This window comes from Mirounga angustirostris, unplaced genomic scaffold (genome assembly GCF_029215605.1).
Source record: "Mirounga angustirostris isolate CCGP_5_RB_7025 unplaced genomic scaffold, mMirAng1.0.hap1 SCAF_5, whole genome shotgun sequence".
Classification (NCBI taxonomy): Eukaryota; Metazoa; Chordata; class Mammalia; order Carnivora; family Phocidae; genus Mirounga; species Mirounga angustirostris.
Genome location: NW_026991713.1, coordinates 107,672,046 through 107,693,334, shown reverse-complemented (window position 1 = coordinate 107,693,334; position 21,289 = coordinate 107,672,046). Strand labels below are relative to the sequence as shown.

At 38.9% G+C, this 21,289-nt stretch overlaps 1 pseudogene; it reads left to right on the top strand.

The window, feature by feature from the left end:
* The first annotated feature begins 13,497 nt into the window (after nt 1-13,497).
* LOC135364293 (biogenesis of lysosome-related organelles complex 1 subunit 1-like) lies at nt 13,498-16,895 on the top strand (annotated as a pseudogene).
* The last annotated feature ends 4,394 nt before the right edge of the window (nt 16,896-21,289 follow it).

Genomic DNA, 21,289 nt, shown 5'->3' with positions numbered 1-21,289 from the left:
ATGTTTTTTTCCCTAAAATTGAAAGTATGTTTGGAATAACTCAAGTGATAAGTTACACTGAAAAGTCATTTTTCCAAAAAAGAAAAGGAGATCTTATTTTATGCAGATGCATTACATGGGACAGACTTCCTTCCTATCTGCATTGTGCTCACCTTTCTAACGTAAGTTATATGCTGCAGGTGAGCTTACGATACTTTCCCCTTTTCTCTTTTGAGGATGAAAATGACAGCTGTACCTAGCACAAGGCATTGCCATCTGTATGCATTAAACTAAGCCAATTTAATTTTTAGGATAATAGGACTTTCCAAGCCTTCAAAGCTAAAGACAAGAAGAGGAAAAAAGACCATCTCAGGCTTGCTCAGATTCCGGAAGTGATTTTTCTCTCTTGTATGAACTATTAAGGTAATGGAAACTATCAATATCACTGTATTTACTCCATAGATCCTGTCTTGTAATAGTATTTGGATACATATTATAACAAAGGACTACTAAAGGTAAGGTGGGATGATCTGTCAGTGTCGGAGGTAAAGAAAAAACACACTTCACTGCAGAGTGGGCTTCTGTGTGGAGGGTTGTGAATGTCAGAACATATCAAAGGGATCAGGAACAGTTAGCAAATCCAACATGTTGCAAATGTGGGAAGTTGTTCTGTGTTTCCTATGGAAAGGCACAAGCAGAATCAATCAAATTGGGCTTTAATTAGGACACGAGTCAATCAGGAGACTAAATTCTAAGGCTAATTCTAGCACGGTCCAAAACAAAAACAACAACAACAACAAAAGGCTCAATTAGACATTGTCTTCTGGTCCTCAGCTAAAATGAAAGCATCTGCCTAATTAGAAAAAGACATCATTCATCCAACACAAATTAGGAGACTCGTCCATGAAGGTTGCATGCAAAATTATGGGAAGATGGGTAAGAATTTCTGTAACTCCCAAGAACATGTTTACAGAATTACACAGCCTTTGATGAAATTCTCATTGCATCCTGCTTGCAGGGCTGTGTGAAGGCAGTTATCCTTATCTTTAAATGAACAAATGCCAAGAATATCCCACCCCAATAGCCTCTCTCAGCAGAGCAAGAAAATGTGCAATTTTTTTGACTGAATGCACATTTAGCTTCCTTTTTCTGAGTTGATTGTATTTTCAAAATTCATTTTTATTGAATTGGTCCAGCTTAAAATTTAATTGGCTTCATATAAGACAAAAATAGGTCTTATAACAGTTGTGCTGAATTTTAAAAACGCAAAATTAGAAAAATAAAATAATCTGAGCACATTTATGCAAGGGTGCCGGTTCTTCCCCCACATTCTATCCTACATGTATGCGGTTTGGTCCAGACTGCGCATCGATCATTTGAAGGTGCCCAGAAAATTATTACACACATGACCAGATTAAACAATTTACCATTTGCTTTAGAAGGAGTAAGATTATCTACGTTACAACTCTGCATTTTAATATGAAGAAAGTCAGTCAGTGCATACAATTACACATTTGGCAAGAGTTCCTCACCTAAGAACACCTGTGAAGAACCCACCTGCATGGTATGGCTGTCTGGAGTGCCGAACCGAGCTCACCTGTGTCTGAGGAAACTGAAATGTCAGTGCCTGCAAACAATATACCAGGCAAAGATCATATTTTGTTCACATGGAATTCAGTTTTAATGTGCAAACTAAATTTTTAATGAAATATTTTACTTTTCCCTACCAAAATATTATTCCCAGAATATCCTGAAGGGGCAAAAAGGCATATCCTCTTCAGACGCATCCATTTTTTTTTCAGCTCAGATTGCACTCTTCTATTAAGATCTTAGGGCTTTATATTTAATAGAATGACTATGTGAGCAGTTTTGTCTCTAGTTACCTGTGATGGGTTGGTTAAAGTTCTTGTACTCCTTAATTATGAAAGATGTGTCCTCATCTGATAGGAAGTCAGGATAGTTCATGTGAATCACAGCCCCAACCTAGAGAATGGCCCAGTGGGTGAAAGGCCATGGAATGGCTCAATCCCCCCACACAAAGGAAAATGGTAAAAATGGTCCCCCCATAAAATCTCTCCTGCCTCTTGCCCAATTTCCTTTATAGAACAGAGGTAAGCTCTCGAGATACTTAGAAGGGAAAATATTCTCTCTCCAATATTTCTGTGGAAGATTGTTACAAGGCAAGAAATTACTGCCCTCAGAGGCGCTCATAGCAGGGAATTTGGTAGAGACCAAATTCTTCATGAGCACACCAAAGAGGGGGTGGCATCCTCCTTTGCTTCTGCTCTCCAAGCCTCCTTCTTGCTCTAAGGGCCTCTCTTTTCTTGGCCTCTAAAACATTCCTCATATCCCCTCCTCCAGCATGGTCTAAATTCCCCTTTCCCTAAGGTAGAATGTGATTCAACCATTCCATCCAACTATCTTTACTTTTTCCAGAATATGCCTCAATAGAATTCCTCACCTCTTTCATTGCCAAAACTTCCAGTGTTTGCTCCTTTGACAAAAATACCTCAATGCTTGCATTCTCTCCATTCTTTGGTCTGTGTGATACATTGAACATCCACACTGAACTGGACAGGGTTGAGGTATTGAAAAAGCCCGTCAAGGCTGTATTTCACCTGCAATTAACTGCCCCGCCCTCTGCTACTGCTCAGCAGCACAGCACTTGGACTGCTTTTTATCCAGAGATGTCCAGTGATAGGACAAATGGAGTACCCCACAGATACTCCATCCAGAGCTCAGCATGGTGTCATGAATAGCCCTGACCAACAGGGTCTATGGTAAATAAGGTAACCAGACTGGCTTGGGGGATTTGGGCTGGACATATAGGAAATGTTGAATTGGTATGGATAGTAGAATAGAACAGGAAGGAGACACATCATGACAAAAATATTGTGCATACATCAAGAGAGCACCTCACCTGATCTATCTCCATTTCCATAGCTTCAGTATGGGCCAACATCCATCCAGAGTGAGTCTGTTGCTTAAAATAGAAAATGCCTAATTAAATATGTACTAACCCAACCACTTTGCTTCACACTTTACCTCCTTCTCCCCTCCCCCTACATCTGAAAATCCCAACACTGTTGCTGATGATTCTAGAAACTTCTCCCCCTCACTCTACCCCGGCTCCTTCAGCAATGCTCCCCCCTCACCAATCATGGAGGTTGTCAGAGAAAGCTAAAGGCAACAGTTGTATTCCATCTGCTGAGTACAAGAAATGTTCTAAAGACACTTTAGTTAAAAAGCATTGGCTAGCTGAATATATGTGAGAACAGTTGGGAAAGATGTATATGAAAGATAGCAAAGAAGCAGTTTGGCGGGGGAGGGGAAGCTGTACCTAGGAATGCAGTGAGGACCAGAATGAGCAGACATGTATTAGCTCAACCAGTTTCAGAAGGCAGTCTAAGCAAATGAAGAAGACTGGAGGTAAGAACCAATGATTAAAATCTGGTTCAAAGTAGTCTTTGGAGGCCTTTAAACAGGAATGATCATTTAAGTACCATTTGAGAAATGTGATATGTACTTGAATGAAGATGGCTTTAAATGATGACAACTTTCACCTCACTGAGTATAATTGGCAGATATTTCTTTCCTGGAAATCTTATTTTTATGTTTATTCTTTGTTCCTGATATTGATTAAGAGCAATGGAATCAACCAATCTTAAATTGTGGGAAGGGCTGTTTAGCACTATGCTGGTATGCAATTTGTTATCTGGGCCCTCTTTGCCACACCAGTGACAGAAATGCAGCTTGCTCTGCTGTTCCCACAGTAGTCTAGTCCATTTTGATAAAGGATAGAGCCTGTAATGAACTCAAAAAAGGAATGAAATTTGTGTTTTTATGGTAAAATAAATGCCTGTTTATCTTTTCCAGCCAAAAAGACTCTTTCCTAAAAACCTTTTAATTTGATTCAACTCTGAAAAATTAGCCCATTTCCTTGTTCTCCCTGGAAGATGGTATTTTTTATTTAAAAGCTAATGTAGGCACTTTGATATCTCAACTAAGTCCTTATATCCTGTGTCCCAGCAAGCAATACAGTAGAGTTCCAACAGATTATGGGCTGCTCTTCTCTTTCTTATCTACTGCAGGACCCATTGTCAGCTCCTCCAAACAGCTCTCGTCAGCAAAATTCATGGATATCAGGAAGAATATAGAATATAGAATGCAAATATGTGAGCTGAAGGGAACCAATCAAAGCGGATTTGGCATTAAAATCCCCATAAAGGAAAAAACCCTATCTCTTGACATTTACTTTGTGGTTGGAAATTATTCCTTAAAATCAATCAAACAACAACAGTAACTACTTGATGATGCTTGAACTAAATGAAAACATCATTGGCTCTGCTCAAATTTTGTAATTACCTCAACTCTCTCAGGACAAATTAATTTTAATTTATGTGTGTCTGTGTGTATGTGCATGTACAACTATAGGTTTCACAAAGCACCTGCCAATAAACGAGTGGCATGAAAAGCATCACAAAGCCAAAGAATACTAGAAACTTTATTAAAATTTGGAAAAGACTGGACTCAACAATGGGCAAAACTTTTGTCTTTTACTTTTTAAACAAAATGCCACTCTATCCACATAAAACCCAGTTCTCACACTATCACCTCACACTTAACAGAGGACAACTTCAATATGAAATAGAGCAAATCAAGATGCAGATCGTTCTGGCTCTCTTTAAAGACTGCTGCGAGCACCGGACGTTAGGGTCAATGCCTGGCCGGGAAGGAGGAGTCTCGTCAGGCTTAGACATCAGGCCACAGCAGGTGGCCCTGCTGCGTCCCTGGCCACTCTACAATCCCTCTGAAATAGAGTTATCTTGGAGAGTGACAGATTACCAGCCCTAGAGGCTACAGCCCAATGCTGCCTCCAACAGACAGCCGGGACTGCACAGAAGAATGCCACTGCACCTAATCTGTGACCCAGAGAAGCTACTCTAGGGAAAAGGAGTGGTCACATTTCAACGGGATCAATATTTGGTCTTTGTTTTCAAAGGTGCCCTGAGGCTACAACGGTTTCACCCATCCTTACTTTTGTGTGGGCTTTGGTAGAATAAAAAGGGTGGCCATTTCCTACAAATTGGCTTAAAATGATAGGCAGTTTCAAACCATCTCAGCTGACATCAGTTGAATAAATATTTCCCTGATAAGAAACTTGCCTTTGCATTCCAAACCGTGAGTGGGGTTCACTTTAAAATTGAATCCCTTTTAAGGAATACAGTCTCTGTTCTTGGCTCCATTTACCCTAACATAAAAATGACAGAAAAATATTAGTAGAAATATGTTACTTTCTCCAATTGTGTGTTTTGGATCTCTGAAGAATGAAGTGTTCTGCTATCTGATACATTATAATGATTATTTATAAGGAGAAGAGGATCTGGCTCCTGGGTACAAGCAGCACATACAAAATTAGTTGACTTTATCAATTATTTGCATCTAGAATCAACAGCTCTCCCAGTTGGCCCTCCTTCCCAGTCTGGTTACCTGGTCTGTTACTTTACAGACAATGTCAACATCAGCATCTCTATGTTAATATCCTGCTTTCAACATATAAGATGTAACAAGGTGGTCTTTTTTAATTCTTACTGCTCTAACGCAATCCATGCACTTGTGTCTTAGCTAAAACTGTCTCCCAAAACACCCATTTAAAGAATCTTCTTCCCACTTAGATCCTAATATGTTAAAAAACAAAAACTCAAACCTTTGCATCAAATATTTATCTGAGTTTCACTATGTGAATCACTGAGGCATGACACCATACATTATTCATCAATCGCATGCAACTTGGGAAGACAAAGACACAATTTGTCATGAAGACAAATTGTGAATTTTATTTAGGAAAGAAAAGTGGTATGTACCTAAATATTTAGGACATAAAAAATACCTCGTAAAATGTTCCTTTGTATCCTGATTTCTGTCCTAATTTTACCCAGTAAAGTTGATTTACTAAGTAAAGAACAAAGCAGCTTGCCACTTTCCTCCCACCCAAATGGATAAACAAGCATAGAGACAATTACTTTGTGGTTTTCAAGTTTTGTACATTTTGGCAAATGGATCACAGAAAACCCTTATTTACACCATTTCCATTATCTAGTTAGCTAGTTCCAGGTCTTTTCAGGAAAGGAAATGTTGAGAAAGAATCATACATAGAAAATGGGCACTGCCAGGGAGAATATTTGGCTATCTGCCTATTAAATTGCATTTCACGTGAACTTAAAAAAAAAAAAAAAAAAGAAGGAAGGAAGGAAAGAAGGGAGGGAGGGAAGGAGGGAAGGAAAAAAAAAGAGAGAAGGAAAACATGTCCGGTATTTTTGCGGTAGACATCTTTGCCATAGACATTTTCACCGCATAACTAATTGGCCATTTTGCCAATCAGTGAAAGATAAAACATAACTGGTTGTCAGTTCAGTTTGATAGTTTGGTTTCATCAAGCTAGTTGACACTTTGGTTCCATTTGTCCATTGATATGTACTCCCATTTTCATATTATATAGATCCTAGCCCTCACAATGGTCTATACGGTGGCTCAGAGGTTTGAGCCCACATTTCCCAGAGAACTTTGGAACATCAGTCAACAAACACGCCATGATCTGCCAAGAACAGACAGTGTAGAAGGGTTTCACAATGCAATACAAAGCATAGTTACAATTATGCATCTTAGTATTTGGGAACTGATAACTCCCTTCACAAAGAAAATTTTAGCCAAGAAAGAAAAAGTGCAATGCCGAATGAGGGAACAAATCAACAAGCAAAAAAGAAGGAAAGAGAAGTATAATACTATGATGAAAGACTGAAAACAAGAGCTTATGTACAATCTACAAAATAAAATCAGTCATCTGCCCAGGATTGCCATGAATCTACACTATACATTTTGAATGTCTTCAAACACTTCACAGCAAAGTCTTGTTATTAATTCCTCACATTTCATCATGTCCTTTTTGATGAATGCCCCTCTTTTATTTTCCATGATTTTACCTTTTACAGCAAAATTGCCGTACGGCCAATTAGTTATGCAGCAAAAACGTCTGCGGCAAAAATGCTTGTGGCCTAGATGCTTATGGTAAAACTCCCTGCAACCGAAATAAACACCTTTGAATGAAATAAGCCACTTCCAATATGTCAGACAAACATAATGCATTTTGTTCACACCTTTTCTTGTAACAGGTTTCTTTCAAAGGTAAGGTATATTTTTACACGAGTGATTCTTTTTAAGATCAGTAAATGCTGAGTTAAAAAAAAATCTGCAAAGTACCTAATTCACATATGGACATTTTAGGAGGGGATGGAGTTGGTTAGACTCAGAAGACACTCAGCATTTTCTAAATGCATACCAGTTCATCACTTTCCTCAGGAGGAAAGGTGAAAGCTGGCTTGCATTTTCCCTTGCTGTAAACATCGGTGTATTCATTTTCTGAACATAAAATAATAATGATTGATAATAGCATCCCCTCCTGGTGTAGAATCTACTGGCTAGAATCATGTTACTAATGGAATTTAAGCTATTTTCCCTTATTATTCATAGTAATACTCAGGTTCAGCTCCAGGCAAAATTGTTAAGTCAGCAAAACTTATCTTTGGTGCCTTCCTCTTCAGTAGAAATTTCCCCTGGTGAAGAAAGCTGGACCCATACTTACTAAAGTGTTTATAGCTAATGCAGCAACATATTTAAGATTACCTCTTCTGGGAATATTTGTACACTAATAAGGGATTTTTAACATTCTGGGAAAACAAAGTGAGTGTAAGTTTGAGGTGTTAAGTCCTAATGGCCGGTGAGAAGAGAAGTATTTGGTCCAAAAGAGCTCCTTGGAGCACCTTTCGTTGTCCACCATGCTTTCCTGTCAATATGGAGGCTGACTCTTGTAAAAACAGCAAAGCACTCAATTTTAAGCATAAATCTAGCTATTACTTATAGGTATATTATTTCAACCCAACATTGTAGAATAGCACTTTGCAAAATGTTATGCAATCTGGGGGCACCTGGGTGGCTCAGTTAGTTAAGCATCTGACTCTTGATTTTGGCTCAGGTCATGATCTCAGGGTCATGAGATGGAACCCCACGCTGGGCTCCACACTCAGTGAGGAGTCTACTTGAGGATTCTCTCTCTCCCTCTGCCCCCACTCTCTCTCTTTCTGTAAAATAAATAAATAAATCTTTTAAAAAATGTTATGTGGTCTGGTTATGAATGTGCATTCCTATTCTCTATGCTTTTTCAAAGTACAGAAAACAAAGCAATTACCATATTTTGTTCTTTATTTATCTTAAAGGAAACTTCCATGAACTCAGGAAGAGAAAAAACTATAGACTACAAACAATCTCATGGGCCTCTTACGTATCTACAGATATCTCATTGATGAGAAAGAGCAATACAATTTCCACAGACCTGATTGCCAAGTCAACTTTCCACTTTCAGAATCACTCCTGGAGAAAGAAGACAGTAGAATGGAATAATAATAATGGGACTGAGATGGAGAGTTCCAAGTTCAAATCATGGAACCAGCACTGTTAGATCTTGAGCACATCACATCTTCCTGGGCTTTAGATTCTCATCTAGATGAAGGACTAGCTTTCCAAAAATTCCTGCCAGCACTGGAAAGCATGTGGAATATAAGAACACAGTAATGGACAAACATGAACAAGAGTCCACTTGAAACCCCAACGTGGACTAACAAAGTGTGACTTTAAGTATTTGAATCATTTGAAATAATGAATGGCATTTTTATTTCCTCATCCGCATGTTCACGCTTGCTCCTAATTAGGCCTTCCAATTATGATTCATTCAGAAGGGAAAAAAAAAAACTCTTCCTGATTTTGTGAAAGGCTCATCTTAAATGTAATTCGGGTCAAAGTTTCCTTTTCTGTGTAGGGTAAAATTACATAACTAACTCAGAAATAGGATTATAGAATGGGTCAGATAATAGCATTTCCAATAATTAATGAGTCTGGTTGTCTTGGTCTACACAGTGAACATTTCATACAGATCTGTATTTATTCTCTAGTCAAATATAGGCCAAAATGAGACAGATAGATAGCTGAATACCAATTTTGGTTTGTACATCAGAGTGGGGGGAAAGCCCTACCAACAGCACTGCTTAGCCTTATTTCCATGAATTGCTTAATAACACTTAAGTGGCTTTTGAGAAATTGGATTTTCCCCACTTCTTCTCAGGCAGGAACCAGAAACAGGAAAACTCTAAATACAGTTAACAGGACCCTTTCCTCCAGACTATTTCCTGAAGCTGAATACAGATCATAGGCCATATTGGTTCCTTTATTGTCATTTAACATCATCTTCAGATGCACACTTTTTAGTAATAGACTACTCTTTGAGTCTCTGATTTAAGTAGTGACTATTGATTGACTAGTTAGAACTTCCGTGCTTTATGAATTGTTCTCTAGAGGTGATGAAATGAGGAAATCAATGCTTTTATTTGCATTTATAGTCAGGTTACAGAGTGAATTGGATTTTCAAACCAAAAGATATTTTAGAATGCCATTAGTTAAGGAATAAAATTTTTTAAAAGGCTAATTATATTGAGGGGCGCCTGGGTGGCTCAGTCGGTTAAGCGACTGCCTTCGGCTCAGGTCATGATCCTGGAGTCCCGGGATCGAGTCCTGCATCGGGCTCCCTCCTCGGCAGGGAGTCTGCTTCTCCCTCTGACCCTCCTCCCTCTCATGCTCTCTGTCTCTCATTCTCTCTGTCTCAAATAAATAAATAAAATCTTAAAAAAAAAAAAAAAGGCTAATTATATTGAAGCAAATGTTGTTCAAAATATTCCTAAATGTTCTGAAACAGGTGATTAATGTGAAGAGAGCCAATCCTCAACCACTTAGATATAACTTTCTTGAAGACAGAAATCGTCATATTCGTCATTTTGCCCTTGCTACTTAACATTTGCAAAGCAAAAACATCTGATGAGTAAGAGCATGGGCTTGGAGCCACAAAGAACTAGCTTGGTCCTGGCTCTGTGGTCTTGGGCAGGTGGCTTAGTTTATCTAAATCTTAGTTCCTCATTGTATTAGGTGGAATAATAACAGTTCTTCTTCCTAGGATTGTAAGGAAGCTTAAATAAGGTAATGTACAAAATGATGTCTGGCTTACAAAAAGCAACATCTCTTCCATTTGGACCTTTGGTATTCATTAACGGTATATGATCCTTCAACTAGATTCACCTGAGCCCTTCTTTGTACTCATCCCATAAAACCAACACTTCTCAGCTGATCATGACCATCAATGCCCTAGGTTTAAACCCTACTTTGATGTGAACTTCTTTTGTGCTTAAATCCTAATCATGCTCAGCTTTAATTCCCTGCAGGTTCACTCTATCCCTATTGGCTGCCCTGAGACCCACTTCTACATTTGATTTTCTGGCTCACAATCCTCCCTTCCATTCCTCCAATACAGCCAGTGACAATTCCTCAGTTCTTCAACATTCTCAACCCTAGAAATATTTGTTCACACTCCACTATGCAGATTAGGACCACATCAATACTCTGAACCCATTTTTTCCATTTCTTCAAGTCTCTGATTATGAAATTCCTCTATCTTCCTGTCCTTCCATATACCTCATTCCTTTAGTTACACTAAATCGACTTTTACTCATGAATACTGGTATCTAGATTCCTCCCTTTTCTTCCTGGCCATTCGCTCCTTCTATCCTCCCTTACCTCCTCCTCTTCCCTCTCCCATCATTTCAATGAATTTCTTTGCAGAATCTTCAACTCACTTGTTTACTTGTCCTTCTATCTTCTCATGTTGTGAATTCCTAAGTTTAGATAGACCCCCATAATGCTGTTTTTTTTTTTTCTTTTCAGATCAGAGGAATCTACTGAGTGAAGCATTGAAAACACATATGATTTCCCTTTATTTGGCACTCTGCTTTGTTTGGCAATGTTTTTATTTATCTTTAATTTATTTCTTATCACCTTTCCCAAAGTTCCCATTCACATCCCTTCTGTTGTCTTCAAACCCTACTCTGGTCCTGACGTTTGTAGAAATACCTGGGCCTCTCTTTAACACACATGTACACACACACACACACGTTTCTTTAACGTTTCTTATTTCAAAAAGAAGTATTTCTTCTTTGCAAAACCAACTCCATCTCTCATGACCCTAACCAATCCTTTCTGCTTGTTGTTGGTTCTATCTAAATTCATTATTTTCTTTCCCTTTTCTATAATTTTTTTCTCTTGCCAGAATCAATTTCCATACTTTTTGCAAAATATGGTCATATCTGCCTGTTACATAGCTTTGCAAAAGTTTAAAAAATTATCTCATTTGACTACTTTATTTATCTGCCATTATCAACATCTACCAATTACTCATTCTTCTACTCTTCCTAAAACTGCCTACACCTACCATTCCCAAATCACCTTCTGTCTCAGAGATAATCAATGAGCCATGAGTTCTCCAATGTCCAATTCCCATCACCTTTATTTCTCTGCAGCATTTAAAAATATATATCCTTCCTCCATGAAACATTCTCTGCCCCTTGCTTCCACAATGCTTCTTTTTTCTCCACATTCTTTTCTGTCCACACTTAGTTGATTTTTATTTTTTGGCTGTCTCCCAAAATTTTATTCTTGCTCTTCTTATCTTTCTCATTTCTCTCCTTTGGCCATTTTATCTACTTCTGTTACATCTTTGAGGGTAAATTCAAACCCAAGCTCCTGACCATAAGGCATATCCACAGGGGTGTCCCCAAACCTTATTCACAACAAATCCAACAGCTTTATTCATATATCTGTTTATTTGGAAAAGCTGATAAGAAAGCCCAGATGTTGCTCCTTTGGTGCCAGTGAGAAGTTCAAACCCACACACAAAAATCCTTTCCATTGTCCTACCTCTTAATCACCATAAAAACTTCAGGCCAGGTTCACATGACCTTTAGAGCTGCCCTGCTCTCCCTCATAAAGCCTCATTATGTGAGTAATGGAATTTTTTATACCTCTGGTGTGTGTGTGTGTGTGTGTCACTATCCGTATTGACATCAAAACCAAATTTTAGGGGAAGGTCCATCCTGGTCCTGCAGAGTGGTCACATTTACTTTATTAACCTTCTATGTCTTATTACAAATGTGTAATCACTCTGCCCACCCCCAAGTATTGCCTCATTAAATCCATCCAACATTCTCCATGAAGCTCACATACGTTTTCTTCTCACTTACAGTATTTCACTTTTGTCTATTGCCTCCCAAATAAAATTTCTGATCAAGAATTCAAAACTTTCCATGACTAAATTCCAACCAAAAGATCTATATTTTCTATTCTCCTTCAGGTATCCTAAAATTCCACAAAATTATACCATCTACCTTTCCTCAACAATGCCTGCATTTCCTGGAGTTGGCACTTGGTTTTCATTCTGTTCCTTTAGATTAGATTGTCCTTGTCCCTTTGCATCCTGTCCAAATCCTAACTGGATAGATTAGCTAGGACATTTTTTGGTTGCAAGGGACATGGAATCCATCCCAGACTGGCAAAATGATAACATAATTTATTGGCTCAGATGATTTTAAAAATCCAGGAGGATTTCAGGCTTTGGATGAGGCTTGATGTAGAGGCTCATACAATACCCTTAGGACCCAGTTTGGTCCCTCCAACTCTAAGTTCTGTAACAATTCCATCCTTATGACTTTGCAATATTCAGACCAACGAGAAGATGGATGGACTTTTCCCAAAGTTCCTGAAAAACTCTTGAATTCATTCTGATTGGGTCATCATAGGTGACATGTTACCCTGGAGCCAATAACAGCTAAGAGGAAGCAAAATACTGAATGGCTCTAGCTGGGGTTACATGTTCCATCTGTGGAACAGGAAGCAGAAGGCCACCCAGAACACAAGGCCCCAAAGAAGAAAAAGCTGGATTCCTAAAAGAATTCAGAGATGTTATAGGAACAAAGGAAAATGGATGCTGGGAAGGAAAACAATAAATGTCCACTAGATTATCTGTCTAGACCGAGCTCACACACAAGGGAAAAAAAATCCAACTATTTAGGATGATGGATATTAACTAGACTTATTATGATGATTATTTTGCAATATATGCATGTATCAAATCATTATGTTATACAACTGAAACATAGTATATAACTAATATAATGTTATATATTATATATATTTCTAATTTTCTAATTATAACTCAATAAAAAAAGACACAGCTCAAATTTCACTTTCTTAATGTATAATTAAATTCATCAACATTGAAAATAATTTCTTTCTCCTATAAACTCCCATCATATCTTGTACCTACCTTTCTGATAATATTTGATAAACTGTGTTTTGTAGTGTCATTTCTGCAAACTCCAAGGGCAGAGACCGCCTTATACTATTCTTTGTATTTGCCACTTAGTGTCCCATTAAAAATAGTGTTTCATAATGAAAGTATTAAAATCAATAATAATTTTCATTATACTAATGGTTATTCCATTTTCATCCTATCATTTTTACTAGTCATTCAACTTTTTCATTAGTCACTCCCTCTGAGAAAAGAATAAATAATGACTTGCAAAAGCTTGAATGGCTAGACTAAAGTGCAGGTGAGTTTATAATATTCTCACCTATGGGTATATACCATACTAGAAGTGGTTTTCTTTCTCTTTTTCTCATTGTATTCTCTGAAGGAAAATGGAGTCATTTTAATGTTCATGTTCATCAATGAAGGAATACTGCTATAGATTTACAAATAACAGTAACTGCAAATACACTCTTAAAAACTCTCTTGGTCGTTCTCTGATCTTAATGGAAGTGAAAAGCAGGAGAATGTTAACAAGAAATTAGCTGTATAGTACTTCTGGGGGCAAAATTTCTTCCTGGGAACAAAATCTCTCCAACACTCCAAAGTCTACTGAGTATAGGGGAGACCAGGAAGAGAAGTAGGGAAAGATGGTGTCGGGGAAGGCTGAGGGAGCACCAAGGAACTGAGGCTGGTTGTGCTGTCTTCCAGTTAACTGCTGTTCCTCTTTCCATTGGGAGAAGACATGTCCCAAATGGTTGGGCCAGCAAGAACTAAAGTGGGAAGGAATGCAGGGTGTGTGGAAGAGAGATGACCAAAGGAAACAAGTGTGTGTACCTAAATGTTATCTTCTTTAATTATCATTACAATTAAAGGTATGAAACATGTCAAATTAAACTATAAAACATCCAAAAGATCTAGGAAATCATTGGTGTATCTCCCCATCCAATGCTAAAATAGCCAATAAAGCTTTATATTTCTCTGTAAAATAAACATCATTACTATACTCATTAATAGGATCTTTTAAGTGGCTGGTTTTAACTCTCGAGGTAAGTATTTAATCACAAAGTTTCCATCTTGCCTTGTAGTAAGTTGATCAGATAATACTGCTTAAAAGTGTGTTCGAATTACTCATTTGACCATTAACACACTAACACATTTTGTAATTTTCATTACAAACATTTTGAATGAGTTTTCTCCACAACCAAAAATTCTATATATTGTATTTTACAGGTCCTTCCCTTACTAGCCCAGGAGCTACTTCTAAACCATGTGAGCAAGAACAGACTACTCAAAAAGTTTAAACAGTTACTGTTTCAGTTAACAACCTGTGTCCACTTAGGTTATCACAACAGATCCTCCAGATCCCTGATGACATTTGTTATTCTTTGAATTACTGGGAGTATAAGACAGCATTCTGTTAATATTTTTTATGAACTATTTTGGTGTTATAAATGTTTTCAGTTTAAATGACTAAGTAAGTTCCACTGAGGAGAGAAGAGAATAAGACTTTTATGGGTAGTTTTGTGGTGTTATTTTTTTAAATTATTTATAAGGCTAGTAAAATATATGCTCAATGTTTTGATTCCAGTCAGAAATACAAGTTTCCTCTCATCACTGAATGTCAGTATTTCTTAGTATAGTCAGCTTTACAGAATTTCATTCCATTTAAAATAATCTTATCTTACAAGTAAAAGTGACAGCTCTGAGTGAAATAAAGACATTTCCTTCAGCAGAAGCAGTAATTATTTCCATTTTTCATTAAAGTAACCCATTCAGTAATAAGGATCAGAGGAGATAATTTAAATTATAAAATAAAATTGCCATTAAAGCAGAAATGAGCTAACAAAAGGAAATATATAAATAAGATGAATACTTCTGAAAATTAAAAACAAGCAATGATAAACATTAATAACAAACACTTTGCATTTCTAAAATACCTTATATCTAGAAATCCTAAGGATCAAAGGCAAATGAACAAATATTTATAATACATAGGAAGAAAGGCAAAAGAAGATAGCAATCCCTCCAACCTTTAGCAAAGGGAAATAGAATCAAAAAGGAAAACAAAAATTCAAGTTTTTTTTTTCTGCTGCACTCTTCAAACTTTAACATTCTTCTGAGAAGTGAGTTTTCTTTGAAGATATTTTTCTCTCAGTGGGTTTTCTGTACCCCACCAGCTCCCTTGGATCTCAGAGTAAGATAGGCTTCACGTGTTGGGGCCAAGATGGTAATGTGTGTGTATTTTGGAAGGAATACATTCCTTTCTTGCTTTCTGTCATTTTTCCTCTTGCTATGGTGTTTCTGAGTGGAGGGCAAAGACAGAATGGGAAGGCAGGAACTAAAATCTCTCCAGTCTAGCTATGAGTCCTGTGGAAACCTCCCATGAGTGACTTAAGCCCATGTCAAGCTCATCTGAAAATGGACAGCAGATCTAGAAACTACAGCAATGATTGGCTGTGCCAGGTGGTAGCTCTAGATTAACCCAGTCTTCTGGTGGCATTTTCTCTACATATGCCAAGATGTACCTTTACTCCCAGAATAAACTGTGGCTGTACTTTTTCCCACAAACTAGAAATTCTGGGGAAATCTTAATCCCAGGTTAATTTAAAAACAAAACAAAAGAGGAATCTTTTTTTTTTTTTTTAATCTCAAAATCCTTACTCAAGATGGTAGAAATTTTATCTATTCTTCTGGGTATCTACACTTTTAAGGGAAAAAATGTTAAAGAAAATAGTTGCCAAAACAAAGAGAAAGGCTGACTTTTGAGCCTTCCCACCGTATAGGGCGCACGCTCAGTCACCATCATAAAGCACTGCCTCAGCCGAGAGGCTAGTGCTGCCGCTGAGAGGCTCTGTCAGGCACTAATTCGGACTTGACGATCAGATTTCTCACAGGCCAGCCTGGGAAAGTCACTTCCCTTCTCTAGGCTTCAAGTTCCTCCTCTGTCAAGCGGAAATTAAATTAGATAATGTGGCCTGACACGTAGTCAGTGCTCCGCAGCTGTTCTATATCAATCATCAGTCCTAGCCAGCGATCATTAAGAAAAGTGGGGAACACTAGGCGTGACCCGGGCCCCGCGGGAGCCGAGGTGCGGGTTCCAGCTCGCGGAGTCGGAGGGGGCCTGGCGCGCCCCGCCCCCAGCCCGCCGCGACCACGCTGTCCCGCCGGCTGAAAGAACACCGGGCCAAGCAGAACGAACGCGAGGAGCTGCAGGAGAGAGGGGGCGAGAGGCTATCGCTGCAGCGACCTGCCTGACAGAAGCTTTGGTGGATCACCTCAGTGTGGGTGTGGCCCGGGCCTACATGAACCCGAGAAAGCTGGACCATGAGGTGAAGACCCTACGGGTCCAGGCCGCCCAGTTTGCCAAGCAAACAGGCCAGTGGATCGGGATGGTGGAGAACTTCAATCAGACACTCAAGGAACGGGGGATGTGGAGAACTGGGCTCGGAGCATCGGGCTGGACATGCGCACCATTGCCACCGCGCCAGAATGTGTATACAAAGGGCAGCTGCGGTCTGACCCCTCCCAGCCCCTCTTCCCTTCCCTCTACCCCACCCCTCCTAGCTCCCCCTTGGGGGAAGCTGACAGGCCAAGAATAAAACACAAGCCTCCAAAAAGAAAAAAAAAAAGGAAAAAATGGGGAACGCCATATGTTAACTATACTGGAATTAAAATATAAAACTTAATCTAAAAGAGAAAGAAAAAAATAAAAATGGAGGAAAGAGGGGACATATTAGTAATAAAGAGGCAAGTTTGTCTTGGAAACAGTTTTTAGCTCACAACAAATTTAAATTTTATAATGAAGAGTTGTTATCCCTCAGCTCAAAAGGGAACCAAATGTAATCATTCTACTGCAGATTTAAGTAAAAGGGGGCATGATAACAGGCATAGGTTCAAATGCTTTCTTGACCTCATCATGAATTCCTCCAGATTCTCAAAAACCTGAGTCTTCTGCACAACAATCAACAAAAAGAAAAGGCAATCTACAGAATGGGAGAAAATATTTACAAATCATATATCTGATAAGGGGTCAATATCCAAAATGTATAAAGAACTCATGCAACTCAATTTCCAAAATAGAAAAAAAATGAAAAAGAAAATCCAATTAAAAATGGCAGAGGAACTGAATAAACATTTTTCTGAAGACATACAAACAGTCAGCGGGTACATGAAAAGGTGCTTAACATCATTAACCATCAGGAAAAGGCAAATCAAAACCACAATGAGAGATCACCTCACACATGTTAGAATGGCTGTCAAAAAAAAAAAAAAAAAACAAGAGATAACAAGTGTTGGTGAAGATTTGGAGAAAAGGGAACCTCGTGCACTATTGGTGGGAATGCAACTGGTACAGCCATATGGAAAGTGGTATGGATGTTCTTCAAAAAATTAAAAATAGAACTAACATATACTCCAGCAATCCCACTTCTGGGTGTACATCCAAAGAGAATGAAAATAGGATCTCAGAGAGATATCTGCACCCCCATGTTCACTGCAGTTTTATTTATAACAGTCAAGATATGGAAACAACGTGTCTACCAACAGATGAATAAATAAAGAAGATATTGTATATATGTATATATATATATATACATACACACACACACATACACACACCATATAATGGAATATTATCCAGTGATTAAAGAAGGAAATCCTGCCATTTGCAACAACATGGATGGACCTTGCGGGCATTAGGCTAAGTGAATTAAGTCAGATAAAGAAAGATAAATACTGTGATATAACTTATAAGTAGAATATAAAAAAGCCAAACTCATAGAAACAGAGAGTCAGCTGGTGATTACCAGGAGTTGGGGGAATGGTGGGGGGAGTGGGGAGAGATCAGTCAAAGAGGACAAACTTCTAGTTATAAGATGAATAAGTCCTGGGGATCTGATGTACAGCATAGTGACTATAGTTAATAATAATACAGTAAGTCAGAGAAAGGTAAATACCATATGATTTCACTTTTATGTGGAATCTAAAAAACAAAAATGAACAAACAAAGCAGAAACAGACCCAGAAATACAGAGAACAAAATTGATGGCAGGGGGTAGGAGGATGGGCAAAATGAGTAAAGGGAAGTGGGAAGTACAGACTTCCAGTTATGGAATGACAAAGTCATGGGGATGAAAGGCACAGCATAGAGAATATAGTCAATGGTATTGTGATAGCATCATCTGGTGACAGACGGTGGCTACACTTGTGCTGAGCATAGCAGCGACTTGTCCAATTACTGTGTTGTACACCTGAAACTAATGTAACATTGTGTGTTGAAGGTACTTCAACAACAACAACAAAAGTACTGTATTATACATTTGAAAATTGAGTAGATCTTAAATGTTCTCAACACACAAAAGAAATGGCAATTATGTGATGTGAAGGTGTTAGATGATGCTATGGTGGTAATCATTTTACACTACATAAGTGTATTAATGTATACCTTAAACCTACACAGTGTTATATGTCAACTATATATCAATAAAGCTGGGAGGGGAGGAACCCTGTGAGTCATTCCCCCAGATTCCGCTAATGGCCATGGAAGGCTGTGGACAGGAGTGACATTATCTCTTCTGGACAGGAAAGATACCCTAAGAGAAACCCACTGAGAAAAGCTTGAGGATTGCAGGCATTTCGCTCATGTCTCTCATACATCTCTGCAGCCTTGGGCATGTCACATAAATTTTTAAACAAGCCTCTGCTTCATCATCTATAAAATGGTGATTTTAGCAGGATCTCCTTCATTGGTTATTTCCAAGGGTAATGTAAACTCCAATGCTTGGCAAATAGTGGGCTTTCAATAAATATCAGATGCTGTTTATTAATATTATTCCTTCCCTCCTAAATTCAAAAATTTAGACAGACTTAAAAAATATTTTCCTACTGAGGTCACTTCAAGGATGCTGCTCTTGGCCCCCAAGCCTCCCTATTCCTACCACAGCACAAGCTCTATGGTAGAATGGCCAGGTTAGCACTACTTTCAAGCGAGAGATCAGTCACCTTCTCTGAAATCTGAACAAGGAGTGAGCTCCTGGCTTCTGGTTATAAAAACAGAGGCGTCTGGGTGGCTCAGTTGGGTAAGCCACTGACTCTTAGCTTCAGCTCAGGGTCGTGAGATTGAACCCTGCATGGGCTCAGGCTCAGTGCGGAGTCTGATTGAGATTCTCTCTCCCTCTCCCTCTGCCTCTCCTGCTCATGCTCTCTCTCTCTCTCTCAAATAAATAAATCTTAAACACACACACACACACACACACACAATACTCGCCCTATTCATTTTCATACCACTCTGATTCCTCCCACAGATCCTCTCCTTTCTTGCTCGCCCTGTAACAAGGATGTCCCACCAGCCGGTAATACCTGGAGCCACCATGACTTCAAAGTGAGGAGGAAAGTGCGGTCAGTAGCTGGCAGCTGTGTTATCTTTTAGCAGATGCCTAGAGTCCAGAGGCGATAATCATTTCAAACTAGCCAGGAGAGGGAGAGCGAGAGAACTATAATAATGTAGTCAGCGGTTTCCACCTTATCAGCCCCAGCAGATGCAAACCTGTGCTGACAAAATACTACACCAGAGGGTAGGATGAAAGCAGAATTAGAAAACAACTACCTTCAGGAGATACCGGGCTCCCAAATTCGATATACAATTGTAATAAAGATAACACGGAAAAACAGATAATAAATACAGCTTTTAATTCAAACATGACCTTCAAAGAGCTTTTCCCTTAGAAACACAAATGAAAGGCCCCCAGACCTTTGAAAGAGAAGATCCTGACAATAAGCATCTTCCCTTGTCCCCCCACCCCCACCCCCCTGAATGCAGGGCACATGGACCCCTCTTCTCAATAATGGCCTTGCAGCGTGCTTTTATCACTTTTTATCACATATTCAAAAGTTCTTTATCACATTGGAAAGATATGCTTCCTTTACCACATTTTATCTCATTCCAAAGGTATCTTATCAATATTCACTGGGTGAGCCTGTGAGTATTTCTAAATGACAGCCCAGAACAGTATATGATAAAATGGGAACATTGCTGCCACTCTGATCAGCAGGCAAGATAAAGAGAATGTGGCCAGCCGGAAAAATCAGCTGGGCTTTGCTGAAGTGTCAGGATCATCTATAATGTGGCAGGGAATGATGCATCACTGAGCCCGGAGACCCTCCTCAAAATGAAGAGAACCAAGCAGTACAAGGTCAGAATGGTCAAAGTTCCCTGGAGAAGTGGCTTCTAACTCCAGCCAAGTGGGTGCCACCCATTGTCCTTGAGAGGTGAGTGAGCCTCCACATTAAACTCTTTCTCTCCTAATGCCATATTTTATGGGGACCGGAGCATTTTATTTGAGCTGAACTACAGAGCACGAGCCTCTCAAGGATCATTCATGCAGGCTCTTCCCACCATGACATTGAAACAGAAACTGTTTCTGCTCCTTAACAGTTTGTAAATCACATAGAAAATCCTGAAAGGATGGAGACCCCTCCGGGGTCCTTGATATCTCAATCGCTCCCTCTTCCGGGCCCCATCTCTGGTTTTCATTCTGAAATAGAGCATTGGTGTCTTGTGTAGAAAGCTTTCCATGGTCGATAAGAGGGATAAATATGCAGCTTGCTTTCTCAAACAAGCATTCAAACATTCAACTGCCTTACGAATTTCCAACAGTATTATCAAATATAATCTTTAAACAAAATCATGTGAATTGTCTGGTTAAGAGGCTGTTACACAAAGGACTTAAATTCCACCAAATATAACAAGATACACATTCTCATTTCTGATAAGTTAGGACCTAAAGAGCATTCTCTGATTAATCAAAAGGCATAAATTCAATCTCTAAAAGGAATTTGATAGTAATAATGAGTATGTCAATTGATCCAAATGCAGATGAAGTGATACTATTCAGAAAACTTCCTGATCTTACCAGTCCGGTTCTTGTAGACCAGGTGCAACACCAGCCAAAAAGTTGTAATGTTACAGATGACCTAGAAGGCAAGTCAATGACCCTAAAAGACACCAGGATCCCTTTTGCTGGACAGAGGAATAGCAATTCACAAGCAATTGAGCGGAAATTATTTCCTCTCTGG